Source organism: Callorhinus ursinus, unplaced genomic scaffold, assembly GCF_003265705.2.
Source record: "Callorhinus ursinus isolate GAN/ISIS: 27379988/994484 unplaced genomic scaffold, GSC_fseal_2.0 scaffold48, whole genome shotgun sequence".
In the NCBI taxonomy this organism is placed as follows: Eukaryota; Metazoa; Chordata; class Mammalia; order Carnivora; family Otariidae; genus Callorhinus; species Callorhinus ursinus.
The window spans coordinates 9,832,952-9,846,427 of NW_027397110.1; the positions used below are offsets into that span (position 1 = coordinate 9,832,952).

General features: G+C 53.0%; 1 long non-coding RNA gene across 3 annotated transcripts in view; it reads right to left on the reverse strand.

Moving 5' to 3' along the window:
• Positions 1-6,790: 6,790 nt before the first annotated feature.
• Positions 6,791-13,476, reverse strand: part of LOC141370869 (uncharacterized) — a 52,414-nt gene continuing 45,728 nt past the window's right edge. For 2 of the 3 annotated variants that reach the window (XR_012375320.1, XR_012375321.1), the window contains 2 exons: positions 11,809-11,910; positions 6,793-10,964 (listed from right to left, as the gene is read on the reverse strand). This is a non-coding gene — a long non-coding RNA (uncharacterized lncRNA). Of the gene's footprint in view, positions 10,965-11,808; positions 11,911-13,476 lie in introns of all 3 variants that reach the window. The other variant, XR_012375319.1, reaches the window with a different exon arrangement.

Consider the following 13,476-nt stretch of genomic DNA (forward strand, 5'->3'; position numbering starts at 1 on the left):
GTGCAAGACTGTTGAATCACAGACCTGTACCTCTGAAACAAATAATACATTATATGTTAAAAAAAAAAAAAGATAACAGGAGGGGAAGAATGAAGGGGGGAAATTGGAGGGGGAGACGAACCATGAGAGACTATGGACTCTGAAAAACAAACTGAGGGTTCTAGAGGGGAGGGCAGTGGGAGGATGGGTATTAAAGAGGTGATGGGTATGAAAGAGGGCATGTTCTGCCTGGAGCACTGGGTGTTATACGCAAACAGTGAATCATGGAACACCACATCAAAAACTAATGATGTAATGTATGGTGACTAGCATAACATAATAAAATTTTTTTAAAAAAAATTGGGGCCTAGGGCTCATATCTCAACAAATTGTAAACTGATGCTCCCTGAGATCCCTTTTTGTACTAACTTTATCATCCCTGGCACCTTCCAGAGGATGCCAGGAATCCATCAATGGGTGATGTCACTGTGACAAACAAAAAGAAAACTGGATTGCTTTTGAATGCCTATTAGTGTGAAAATATGAACCACTTTATCAGCCAGCTCATGCAGCAGGGAAACCTGTTCCAGCCAATTAAGGGGGCGAGGTTGAGACCATGAATTTGAGGGGAAAGAAAGTTCAAGTAACTTGGTCCATCACCAAAGTAAGCACTTCCTGGGGCTCCTGGGTGGCTCAGTCGGTTAAGCGTCTGCCTTCGTCTGCCTTCAGCTCAGGTCATGATCCTGGAGTCCCAGGATCGAGTCCCGCATCGGGCTCCCTGCCGAGCAGGGAGTCTGCTTCTCCCTCTGACCCTTCCCCCGCCCTCTCTCAAACAAACAAACAAATAAATAAATAAAATCTTTTAAAAAACCCAAAACAACAAAGTAAGCACTTTCTGTCTTGCCAGCCAGAAAGCCCCTGGGGGCAGATCTTGTTCTTCTCTGTACAGGCATCGTGGAAACATCGTGGGCTCAGTTCCAGACCACCACAATAAGGCAAACGTCGCAATAAGGCAGGTCAAGTGAACTCGTTGATTCCCTAGTGCAGATAAAAGTTATGTTTACACTGTACTGTAGTCTATTAAGTTGGCAAGAGCATACATCTAAAAAAGCAATGTGACATACCTTAATTAAAAAATACTTTATTGCCAAAAAAATGCTAACCGTTATCTGGGCTTCCAGTGAGTCATAGCCATTGATCACAGATCACCATAACAAATATAATAATCATCAAAAATTTTGGAATATTGTGAGAATGACCAAAACGTGACACAGAGACACAAAGTGAGCAAATGCTATTGGAAAAAAATGGCATCCATAGACTTGCTTAATGCCCACAGACCTTCAATTTGTAAAAAACACAGTATTTACAAAGTGCGATCAAGGGAGGTTGCCTGCCTCTCCCACAGAGCCTGGCACAACCCCCGGCTATGGATGAAAGTGCCCTAGAAAAGGCTGTGGCTTTATAGGAGACAGGACATTTTCTGGGCTCTGGAGGAGAGGACATGGATGGACAGAGAGAAGGGATGATAAGGGCCTGAACTTGAACCGTGACCTGAGCTTCCTCCATGGGGCTGGAATCACCACACTAAGTGTAGGTCCTGGATTTTGGAATTTTGGTTTTTAACAAACAGCAACCTCCAAACCCAGAGGAGGCTTTATTATAGACTGCCGCCCCACCCCCACCCCAGGACGGGTCCCAGCTCCAATCTGAGCTCTGCTCTTTTGTAGCTGGGGGATCTTGGGCCAGTCACCCTTTGTCTCTGAGCCTCAGGGGTCTGGAGAATTGGGGATGGGTGCAGGTGCCAGAGGTTTTTATTGTCATGCCTCATTGCAATTATTTTGCCCAGCTGCTTCAGAAGGCAGGCCTATGGTACACGAAAGGGCCTTAGGATGCTCAGGCCCCTGCAACAGACTCCCACGCGAGGTGTCTTACACGGAGATTCTGGGGCTCTGTCTCAGACCTCTTAGATCAGAGTCTCCATCTCGATCTACCGGCTAACACGTTCCTACTTGTCTGAGTGCATCCAACAAATTCCATCTGTGCATGATAGCTCTAAAGGGAATCCAACCCATTCCCTCGGAGGGTCCCCTCCCCAGGCCCCATGGCTGTGGCCGCCAAGGACTTTCATTCAAATCGCTTATCAGCACGTTAACCTAATACCATGCTCTGGTCTGTAACTGCACAGAACCCCTGCTGGACCAACAGGTTTAGGTGGGGACATCTCTACACCCCTCATTCATCAGGAAGAAGGTACTGAGGCTAGACCTGTGTCCAAATGCCAAAGATTTGTCATTGTTGATCTAAAGGGCGGCGGGGGCGGTGGTTGGGATGTAGAGACCTCTTTTAGACAAACAGACTTGAGCAATGGAATGTAGAAAGGGGCCACAGTGACCCCCTGGCTGAATCCAGACAGGCCCATCAGACAACACAGGTCAGAATATCCATAGGCCCTAACAGATCAATGGGCTACTTACAACCAGGCACAGTCACCAAAAAAGGGAAAATTCCATATGTCCCCATACCTCCTCATCTTTCCACTTTATTTTGTTTTTTTAAGATTTTATTTATTCATTTGTGAGAAAGAGAGAGAGAGTGAGTGAGAGGGAGAGAGAATCTGAAGCACACCCCACACTGAGCACAGAGTCTGACTCGGGGCTCAATCCCACCGCTGCGAGATCACGACCTGAGCCGAAACCAAGAGCTGGATGTTTAACGGACTGAGCCAGCCAGGCGCCCCCCCTTTCCACTTTAAATACAGTCCCCACCCACTGCCTCCTTGCAGATAGCCTCTCCTCTGTCCTGATTGCCGCTTCCTTGAGTCTCCAAGGAAGGGCAGCTCTTGGAAGCCACATTTTCACAAAGCTCCGTGCATGGCTTCAGTGCCTACTGCAGGACCACCGTGTCACAGGCTCAGAATGCTCAGTGTCTGGGCCTTTCAGGTCCACCAGCAATCCCCGCCCCAGGGGGCTCAACATCCAGGAGGAGCCCAGGGTGTTATGTGGGCCCAGAGAAGGGGCTCCTTGCCAGGCTGAAGGTCAGAGAGGGCTTCCTGGAGGAAGTGACATCTCAGCTAAGTCCTGCAGGAGCGGGTGCTACCCAGGCTGAGAGGGGCAGAGTGGCACAGGCAGAGCGCACAGCTGGTGCGGGCGGCCAGGGGTACAAGGCACAGTTCAGTGTGGCAAGGGAGACAGGCCAGGGTTGGGGGTGGAAACAGCCGTCCAAGTCCGGGCGGGAGTACCACCACCTCAGCCAGAGGCATGGGTGAGGGGTGTCAGCAGGGCCTCAGCACTTACTCAAGGATAGATAGGATGCTGGGGGTCGAAATTGGGGTAAGGACATCCACCCCCTTCCAGGAGGCTGAGTCAGGGCTGGCCCTCATGCTCACCCTCCGAGCTTGCTCCTCCTCCTCCTTCCTCCCTCCGCTCCTGAGTCTCTCCAGGCAGGCGGGTGACCTCTCACCTGGCCAGGCCCCGCCACTGAAAGCTGTGTGACCCTGGGAAAGTCCCAGCTCCTCTCTGGGCCTGGCTCCCCCTCCAAGATTCCTGCCCTCTGGTCCCAGGCTCCTCCGCCCCATATTCGTGGAGAAGTGCTGCCACCCAGTGGCCATTGGGAGAAACACCTCCTGGAGCGGAGCACCAGAGCCCTGGCCAGAATCCCTGTTGTTTCCACTCCAACCACGGCCACCACCCCCTCCCCCTGCCACCCGACCACGAGTCTCTGTACCCTGTGGGCAGTGGGTGAGACTGGTCATACGCCGCGCTGTGCCCAAGGTGCCCGCCCCTCAGCACCGCTGGGGCCCCAGCACAAGGCCTGACTCCTCACTGACTGACCGCTGGCTTCCAAGGCCCCAGTGAAGGTCAAGAAGCCAGGGGTGGGTGGCTGAAATTCGGTTCAGCTCATCGGCAGCATAGAGATTAAGATAATGGGTTTTAGAATCAAGCAGAATGACAGCAATTCTCAGTCATTAGCTCATGTAACATCACTACAGCCCTTCTCTCGGTTCACGCATTTGTTCATTCAGTAAATATGTAGTCAGCACCTCTGTGTCCAGGCCACGGGACACCTCAGGAGGTAGGGAAAGCAAGGTCCCACCCTGACAGAGCTCACACGAGTGAGAGAGGAAGGCAGTGAACCCAGACACCAAGAAATTGGCTCATTCCCTCTGGTGGTGGGCGCCATGGATACTGCAAAATGGGGGGCGGATGGAAAAGGTGGTGACCGGGGGTTTTTTAGATCGGGGGGGTTGGGAAGATCTCTGAGGAGGTGACTAGAGACCCCCGAGAGGAGACCAGGGGCAGAATGTTCCTGTGGCAGACGTGAGCTGACATCTTGGAAAGGCCAGGGCGGCTGGAAACGCTAGGATGTGGCATAAGAACAGGTCAGTAAGGTCGGGGCCGGGGGCGGGGGGGCAGGTCATATTGCCACCCCTGTTTCCCGGATGAGGCTCTGAAGGGTGAGACACCTCCCAGTTCATCACTGGTGAGGCCAGCGTTTGAAGCCAGATGTGCCTGACCCGGAGCCCACTCTGATCCCCGGGCTTTCCGGGCTGCATGGGTGAGGACAGGTGACCCAGCCTCTCTGAACTCCGGCCCGCTCGGCTGCGCAGGAGGGTAACACCTCCTGCTTCCGAGCACCGAGAGGCCCCAATTCAAAAGGGGAGCCCTGTGGCAAGGGGCATGATTGTAGATTTGTGGGGAGCCGGTGAGGGGGCCGACAGAGTATTGGCTCAGTGGTGGCTACGTGACCCTGGAAACATCACTTGACCTCTCTGAGCCCTGCTCTCCATGGGCAAAATGGGTATCCTAAGAGCCCGAGTGTTGGTTTTAAGTCAGACCATGACACTCCCCTGCTCCAACCCCTTCACCCTCTTTCCATCACACACAAGAATAAACCCCAGGTCTCATCTCAGATCTGGGCCTGGCTGCCCCTCTGGCACATGGCCCACTCTTCCCCTCTGTTCACATTCTGTTCCAGGGCCTCTTGCCATTCCTGGCACCTGTTGGATTGTTTCCACCTTAGGGCATTTACCCTTGCAGCTTCCTCTGCCTGGGACGTTCTTCCCCAGGAATGCTCATTCCCTCACTTCATCCGTGTCTCTACTCCCAGGTTACATCCTCAGGGAGCCCTCCCTGCAGACCAGCTCAAGCACAGCGCTTGGCTGGTCTCTCTGAACACCCATTTTAATACCCAGGACCACAAGTTGCCCACGGGCAGGAGCCTGGGCTGTCCTGGTCACCCTGTCGCCAACACTAGCACCAAGCCCAGCACAGAGAATATTGAATGCATACCTATTGAATGAATGAATAACTGTGTCGTCCAGAGCGCTGCTCAGAGACTAGGGAGTGGTCAGAGACGGCAAAGGCCTCACATTTCAGAATCAGGGCCCCAGACTCCATCTGCCTGGCACAGGGCGGACGCAGGAGACTAGCAGAGGAAGGGCAGAGTGGTCAGATCCGTGGTTGGCTGGACCCCACTGGCTACCACGGCAGGTCAGTGGATGTGGGGGGAGTCTCCCCTCCCCCAATCTGAAACAAGGTGGTGGAACAGGGCCCAGGGACTGCACGACCCACCGGGAAGCTGGGCTTTGAGACAGAAGGGGGCACTGGCTCAGTGGGTCAGCCTGGGGGCGGTGGGTCTGTAGAGGCCAGATCCTCCGAAGGACCAGAACGTCCCTCCCGCTCGAGCAGCAGTGGCTGAGGAAGAGGATTAGCATTGCTCAGAGCCATTTGCCTCCTTCCAGAAGCCCCTTCCCAGCTTCGATGGGGCTGTGGACCTCATTGCCCTTGGGGTGCAGGGGCAGCTCCCTCCTCTCTCTCAGTGGCCTCCTCCAGTGGTAGGGTGTGGGCTTCCGTGGGGCCCCGAGTCCCTCCAGCCACCTCCAAATCGGCTCTATTCCTGGCTCTGCTTAGCATGCGGTGGGCTGACCCCTGACCTTCCCTCTCCCCCCACCGCCACCCTTAGTGCTCTGCCCCCAGAGTTAGGTCAGTGATGAAAGCCAAGGGGGTGGAGGGAGAGGGACAGTGCCTGATTGTTCCCCGCCCCTGGCAGCGAGGCCCCACTGGGCTCGGCGTGACTGGCTCTTTGCGATTTGTGTTCTCTCCTCCCCCCTTCGCCCCACTCTGTCATTCTCTCTTTTCCTCTCTCTAGTTCATGAGTTCCAGGCTCAAGCGGGACGGTAGTAGCCGTGCGGATGCCAGGACATCCCCAGAGATTAGGAATCAGCAGGTCCAGGATGGGGGCCCATGGTTCAGACGCAGGGCAGGGAACCCTGGGAGGACCCTACTTTGGAAAGAGCCTAGGACCAGAGCCAGAAGACCGTGGGCACCACTGGCCTTCTTTGAGCCTCCACCGAGTGTGAAATGGGATCTTGGGACACTCACAAGCGAAGCCAATCCCACAGGAAGGCTGTGAGGACATGTGACAGACGGGAATGTGTCCGCCCCCCCTTCCCCTCCGATCCGCCACACCCCCACCGCTGTGGCAGGTCTGTCCGCCTCTCTGTCTTGTCCCATCCGTCGAGCGGTCCATCTTTGCTCCAGGATACACCACACTGTCCTGATCACTACAGCTTTGTAATAAGCCTTGATAGTTGGCAGGGCAAGGGCCCTACCTTCTGTGAGTGTCTCAACTATTCTCAGCGCTTTGCCCTTCCTTACGGCTTCTAGAACCAGCTTGACGAGCCCCCCCGACACACCGTGGGGGGTTTGATCAGGACTGAACTGAATCTAGACGGGAATTTGGGAAGAACTCTATGATATTGAATCTCCCTGCGCAAGCTAATGGCTGTCTCTCCGCATTTCCTTGGGTTTCTTTCTTTTGCTTTTTATTAAGAAAATGTCAAATGTGCAAAAAGAGAGAGAAAAAGATAACAAAACACTTTTTACCCGTTACCCCTCGTGGCCTATGTTCAGCCATAAGCCTGTCCCTTCCTGCCCCTTCTCCTTCCCCAGAATCCCTTCTTTTCTTTTGTTTTTTTAAAGATTTTATTTATTTATTTGAGAGAGAGAGAGAGTGCACGAGAGGGGGTAGGGTCAGAGGGAGAAGCAGACTCCCCGCGGAGCAGGGAGCCCGATGTGGGACTCGATCCCGGGACTCCGGGATCATGACCCGAGCCGAAGGCAGTCACTTAACCAACTGAGCCACCCAGGTGCCCAGAATCCCTTCTTTTCAAGCAGACCTCTGGGGTCTTCTTTAATGTCTTCTAATAATGTTTTTAAATATTCTTACTTTTTGTTTTCGAATAGTTACAGATTGAAGGAAGTTGCAAAAACACAATACCTCAGTCATTAAGCGTCTGCCTTTGGCTCAGGTCATGGTGAGACCTGAGCCAGACACTGCGAAGACCTGTCACGCTGCGTGTTTGGAGCACCCTTCCTCTCTCCCCCCCACCCTTCTAGCCACTACTCGGTTCTCCGTCTGGCTCTATACTTTTGTCAGTTTGAGAACGTCACATGAACGTCACATTAATGAAGCACACAGCGTCTAACCTTTCGAGATAGGCTTCTTTGACTTAGCATTAAGTCCCTTGAGCTCCATCCAGCTTGTTGCATGTATCAATAGTTAGTTCCATTTTATTGACGAATGATATTCCGAGCTCTGGATGTACTAATTTTTTAACCATTCACTCACTGAAGGGCACTTAGATGCATTTAGGGTTGTTTTGTTTTGTTTTGTTTTGGTGAGCCCTATGCCCAATGTGGGGCTGAAACTCACGACCCCAAGATCAAGCGTCGCATGCTCTACCAACTGAGCCAGTCAGGCACCCCTGTTTCTTATTTTTTACTATTACAAATAAAGTTGCCATGCATAATCGTGTATGTACTTTGTGTGGATATTTTCTCTGTAACAAATGCCTAGAAGTGTGGTCTCTGGGTCATATGGTAAGTGTATGTTTCGTTTTTTTAAAAAACTGCAAAACTGTTTTCCAGAGTGGCTGCACCTCAGTAAGATTTTATGCTTTTCTCCATAGGTAGTTTTTTAGATTCAATTTTTGTTATTATTGTAAGAGGGAGATTTTTTAAAATGATACTTTGCTGGCTCTGATGTTTATAAATGGCGATTGCTTTTTATTGAGATCTGATTTACACAATATAAAATTAATCATTTTTAAGCGTACGGTTCAGTGGATTGTTAGTATGTGCACAAGATGTGCAACCATCCCATCTAATTCGAGAACATTTTCATCACCCCAAAAGCACCCACTAGCAGTCACTCCCCATTCCACCCTCTTCCCCTCAGCCCTTGGCAACTGTTAATCTACTTTTGGTCTCTATGGATTTGCCTATCTGGGAAATTTTGTATAAATGGAATCATACAACATGTGGCCTTTTGTGTCTGGCTTCTTTCCCTCAGCGTAATATTTTCAAGGTTCATCCACATGTTGTAGCCACAATTAGTTTTTTATATTGATTGATATAAGAATATCCTATATCTCTGTTAGATTTTGTTCATGGTTAATTTCATAGATTGTTTTGGGTTTTCTATGTAGATAATCATGTCATCTGCAAATAGGCCAGTTTTGCTTCTTCCTGTCCAATCCTTATACCTTGTCGTTTTGGGGTTTTTTTTCCATCTCTTACTGCCCCATCTGGGACCTCAGGTACGATATTAAATAGACACATGGATGCGGGCAAACTTGTCTTGCCCTGGATTTTAAGGAATTTTGGTCCATTGTCCCTTTAAGAATTATGTTGGTGCTGGGTTTTATAGATAATCTTTATCAGTTGAAGGAAGTTCCTTTCCATCCAATGTTCGCTAAAGCATTTTCATCATAAGTAGATGTTGAAATTTATTGCCAGTGCCGGGAAGATCATGTAACTTTTCTCCCTAAATTTATTAATGTGACAGATGGCATTAATAGATTTTCAGATGTTGAACCACCCTTGCATTTCTAGAATAAACCCAGTCGGTCATGATGGATGTATCCTTTCTCTTCGTTGCTGGATTTGTTTTGCTAACATTTTATTTAGGGTTCTTGTATTGAACTTCACAAGTGGGACTGGTCTGTAAGTCCCTGTGAATGTACTATTAAATGGAAAAGAGTCATCTCTGAGCTACAGTGTCTCTCTCAGAAGACCTCCGTCTCGTCTCTGTCTCTCTCAGGTCCTCCTCTGTCCCTCCCCATACATGCTGCTCCTGCGGCTGGCAGAGGGTGGGGGCCACCCCCCGACCCCCCAAGGCAGCCACAGGGGATGGGAGCTTCAGAATCAGGACCTTGAGCTTTGGAAGGGTCCACAAGGCTGTGACTCCCCCGACCAGCCCAGGGGGTCCTGGGCCTCTCATTGAAGAGGGAGGCTTAAGAGAAATCTTCCCCTCCCTTCTTCTTCTGGTGGGGAAGCCTTCCAGAGGAAGTGGCTAAGAAGGGCCCAGGGTCAGGGGTTAATGACCCCATTGTGCTCAGGGCTGACGGATGGCCCAGCTTGTCAGTGGCGGTGGCGGCCCCAGGGACATCCCCTTTCCCCTCCCAGCCATCATCTGAGGGAGGCCTCCCTGCTAGCCTTTGATAGCCGTGAGGGCCGCCCTCCCTGCCATGGGGACACAGGCCAGCCTCTTTGGTGGGGTCTGGTGTGCCGAGGCCCCAGAATGTAGGCCTGTACCCGTTCTGCTCCCCACCCACCCCCACTCCCTACCGCCCAAGTGGCCGTAGTAGGGGTTCTGACCAAAGGCGCTGGCCATGCCCCTCGCTCCCCTCCCCCTTCTCCCCCATCTTAGGCACCCCGTACAGGCTGTCCCATGCCAGCCCTGCCCCTCGGGTGAACGACCACGTCCTCAGAAGTGACCGGATGCGGCCCAACTCCCCCCCATTTCGGATGGGAACCGGGTACGACCTGGTTTAGGCTCTCCTCAGGGGCAGCAGCAGGGGACAGCCAGGTCCCAAGACTTCCTGCTCAGACGTGCCCCTTCTGAGGCCAGGCCTGGATGCTGAGGTGAACCAGATGCATCCCCGACCCTCTCCAGGGGCTCACAGGCTGGCAAGGAGGGGGCCAGAATGTGAAGAGAAAGGTAGCAGTGTGGTAAACTCAGTAAGCACAGAGTCCTACGGGTGTCAGAAGAGGAGCCAGGAGGGCAGGGAGGCTTCCAGGAAGAGGTGACGCTGGGCCCATTCTAAAAGGGTGAGCGGAAGTTAGACCAAAGGGGGCGGGCGCAGCAAGGAAAGGCATTCCAGGCAGAGGGAACAGCATAAGCAAAGGCACAGAGTAAAACCAGTGTGGGGTGTATGTGAGCCATAGCAGTTCAGTGGTGAGACGTAAGGCTAAGCAGATCAGCAGGGCCAGGTCTTCCAGGGACTGATACGCCCTATTAGATGCTTAGACTAGGCAGTTTGTCACTCAGGTGGGGAAAAGAGCTGAGAACCACGTTCCAATTGTGCCTCCATCCGTCCATCTTTTCTTCATTCATCCAGCTTCCTGAGGAGCAGTGTGACCCGGGGCAGGTCACTTCCTCATGAACAGCCTCCCACGAGCTGACCCCCTCTGGGCTGCCTGGTCCCGGCCCCCAAATGGCACCAGGTGAGTGCAGACACACCTCCAGTGAGGCCGGCATGGGGCACGGTGTGCATAGGCTGTTCTCAGTCCCAGGATGGAAATCGGGTGTGGGGGACAGGAGCTTGAAAGAGAGGGGTTCAGGGTGAATAACAGGTCTGCTTTTTGATATCCTGCGACAGCATCACGGAACCACACCAGCTCTGGATGGCCTAACAGGGACTTCCTGTGACCGGAGGTGGGGGGGGAAGCAAGCAACCCCCTCGATGTTATTGGGTTTTCCATTATTTGTAGTCAAGATGCCTTCCTGATTTGGGGCGCCTGGGTGGCTCAGTCGTTAAGCGTCTGCCTTCGGCTCAGGTCACGATCCCGGGGTCCTGGGATCGAGCCCCGCAACGAGCCCCGCATCGAGCCCCGCATCGGGCTCCCTGCTCAGCGGGAAGCCTGCTTCTTCCTCTCCCACTCCCCCTGCTTGTGTTCCCTCTCTCGTTGTGTCTCTCTCTGTCAAATAAATAAATAAAATCTTTAAAAAAAAATGCCTTCCTGATTCAAGCTCTACCTCCAGCTGAAAAATATATAAATACACTCAAAGATTTTATATGTTCATGCAAGAAGATTTTCCAGAGACGTGGGACTCCTTCTTAAAGACAGGCTACGCGCCGCACCTTCATCTCCAATAACTTCAACATTGGAAAGCGTTTATTGTAGAAATTTGGAAATACAATAAAAGATAAAGCACTGAAAATGTTCCAATCACTCGCGGTTCCACCACCCAGAAATAACAAGGTTAGCATTTTCTAGTTTTCTTTCAGGTTTCTTCCTGTTAATTGTTAAACGAAGTCGAGCTCACAGCGCGTAGTTTTTTTTCTTTTGGCTTTTTTATTGAATTACACATATGCCTGTAGCGTTTCACATCTTGCTTTTCACTTAAGATTATACCAAAAACATTTCCTACGTCCTTAAAATTCTTCATAAACATCATTTTTAAAAAGATTTTATTATTTATTTACTTACTTAGCGAGCATGCAAGCGCGAGCTGGGGCAAAGGGCGAGGGAGAGAGAATCTCCAGGAGACTCCCCGCTGAGTGCGGAGCCGGATGCGGGGCTCGATCCCACAACCCTGAGATCATGACCTGAGCCGGACGCTCAAGTGACTGAGCCCCCCAGGCACCCCCATAAACATCATTTTTAATGGCTGTGTCATACTCTGTCACAAGCCTGTGACGGTCCCCGACCAGTGAGCATTGAGGGGGTGGCCAGTGGGTCATACTCTACATCTTGGGGCAGAACTATTGATACTGAGTTTGCTTTAACAATGCGCCATGGAAATCGGGCCCCTTCATACCTGGTCGTGCAGCAGTGACGGACGGCATCCCTCGGTTTTTGGGGCGCACAGCCGCCAGGCAGGGCCCGTGTCATGTGCTTCCCCCGTGGCTCTGTGTCCTCCCTTGAAAGTAGGTGGCAGATGCTGTTAGCAGTGAGGCCAACTTAGCAACCCTGTTTTTTATTTTGTTTATTTTGCGATAAGAATTAACATAAGATTGACCCTCTTAGCAAATTTTTAAGGGTAAGGAACCGTTTCACTCTGCCTGCACTGTCCCTCTGTGCTCCTTTCTGCTGACCTTTCTCTTCTTCTGCTCTGGGCTCCGAAATCAGAGCACCCAGCTGCAGAAACTGTGTCAGAAGGGGGAGGACGGGGGCTGTGGGTGTGGGGCTCCCTCAGGAGATGTGCTGATGGGTGGGGGGCCGCAGCAAGGCCTGCCCTCAGAGCCTGGTCCACTCAGCCCCTCCCGGGACGGGGCACAGGGAGTTCCGGGGCGGGGCGGGGGGGGGGTGCTTGGAAATGTGGAAGAGCATATAAGCACGTAGGCCACTGGTGTCCAGGCCCTACTGTGTGCCGAGCTGGGGACTGGCAGCCAGTGTGGCAGGAGGGACGTGCCTGGAGGCCGTGGGGAGCGTCTGGGAGCTGCCCTGCCTCCTGCACCGGGCAAGCGGATGACAGGCTGCCCCCGGACCAGGACAGGAACACCTCCAGGAAGCTGCAAATAAGCTTCTGGATGACAGGCCACGGCCCCTCAGGCATGAGCACATGGCTTGTGCTCAGAACAGCCGGAAGAGAAAGGATGGTGCCATTTTAGACCCGGGCCCCCTCACGCCAGCCACTGCCTGTGCTGGGTCCTTCCCCAGCTCCAGCCACCCTCTCTGATCCCCAAGGCGTCCTTCTTCCAGGGCCTTCTGTGGAGACACCAAACCTCAGGACCCCCTGCAGCCCCGTGCCTCTCCATTCCGGTCGTCCATCACAGAGGAGAGGCCCCTGGGCAGGAGTCCCTTGACCTTCCCTCCTTTGGCCTACAAATGACTCTGCAGCTCCCATCCCATTCCCTTCCCTCCCTCCAGCTGGAGGGCCCCCCATCCAGCTCAGGACCACCCCACCCCCACGCCAGGAGCCCCTCCCCCACGTAGCGCACCTCCGCGATGCCCCGTCAGCGTCTCTTCTAAAAACAACCTACAATCCTCGAGTCCCCTTCAGCCATTGCCCTATATCTCCCCTGGTCTTCCCGGCTGAGCTTCCCTGAAGACCTGTCTCCACCTGCTGTCTATACTTCCCGGCTCAATGTCCCGCCGTTCTCCCCCGGCCCCTGAGCCCGCTCTGGGACCCCCGCCCCAAACTCTCTCCCTGTATCTCTGAGCTACTTTGCTGCCCCCCCCGCCCTCTGTGACAATGCATCTCCTTCTCTGATCCCCTCCGCCTGCCCCCGGCTGGGTGCCTCTCCTCTGCCCAGGCGCCCACTCTCCCTGAGCGAGCATCACTGAACCAGCTCCTCCTCTGCACTCCCGGATCCCAGTCTCCAGACCCATGAAACCCAACTGTCTCTACCCGGGGGTCCCTCGGGACCTCCAACTCCACCTGCCCACCACCTGACTGACCTCACCCTACCTGGTCCCCCACCTGACCTCTCAGGCCACACCCACCAGTGTCCCCAGTTCTGTTCGCGCCCCCCCCATGCTGTCT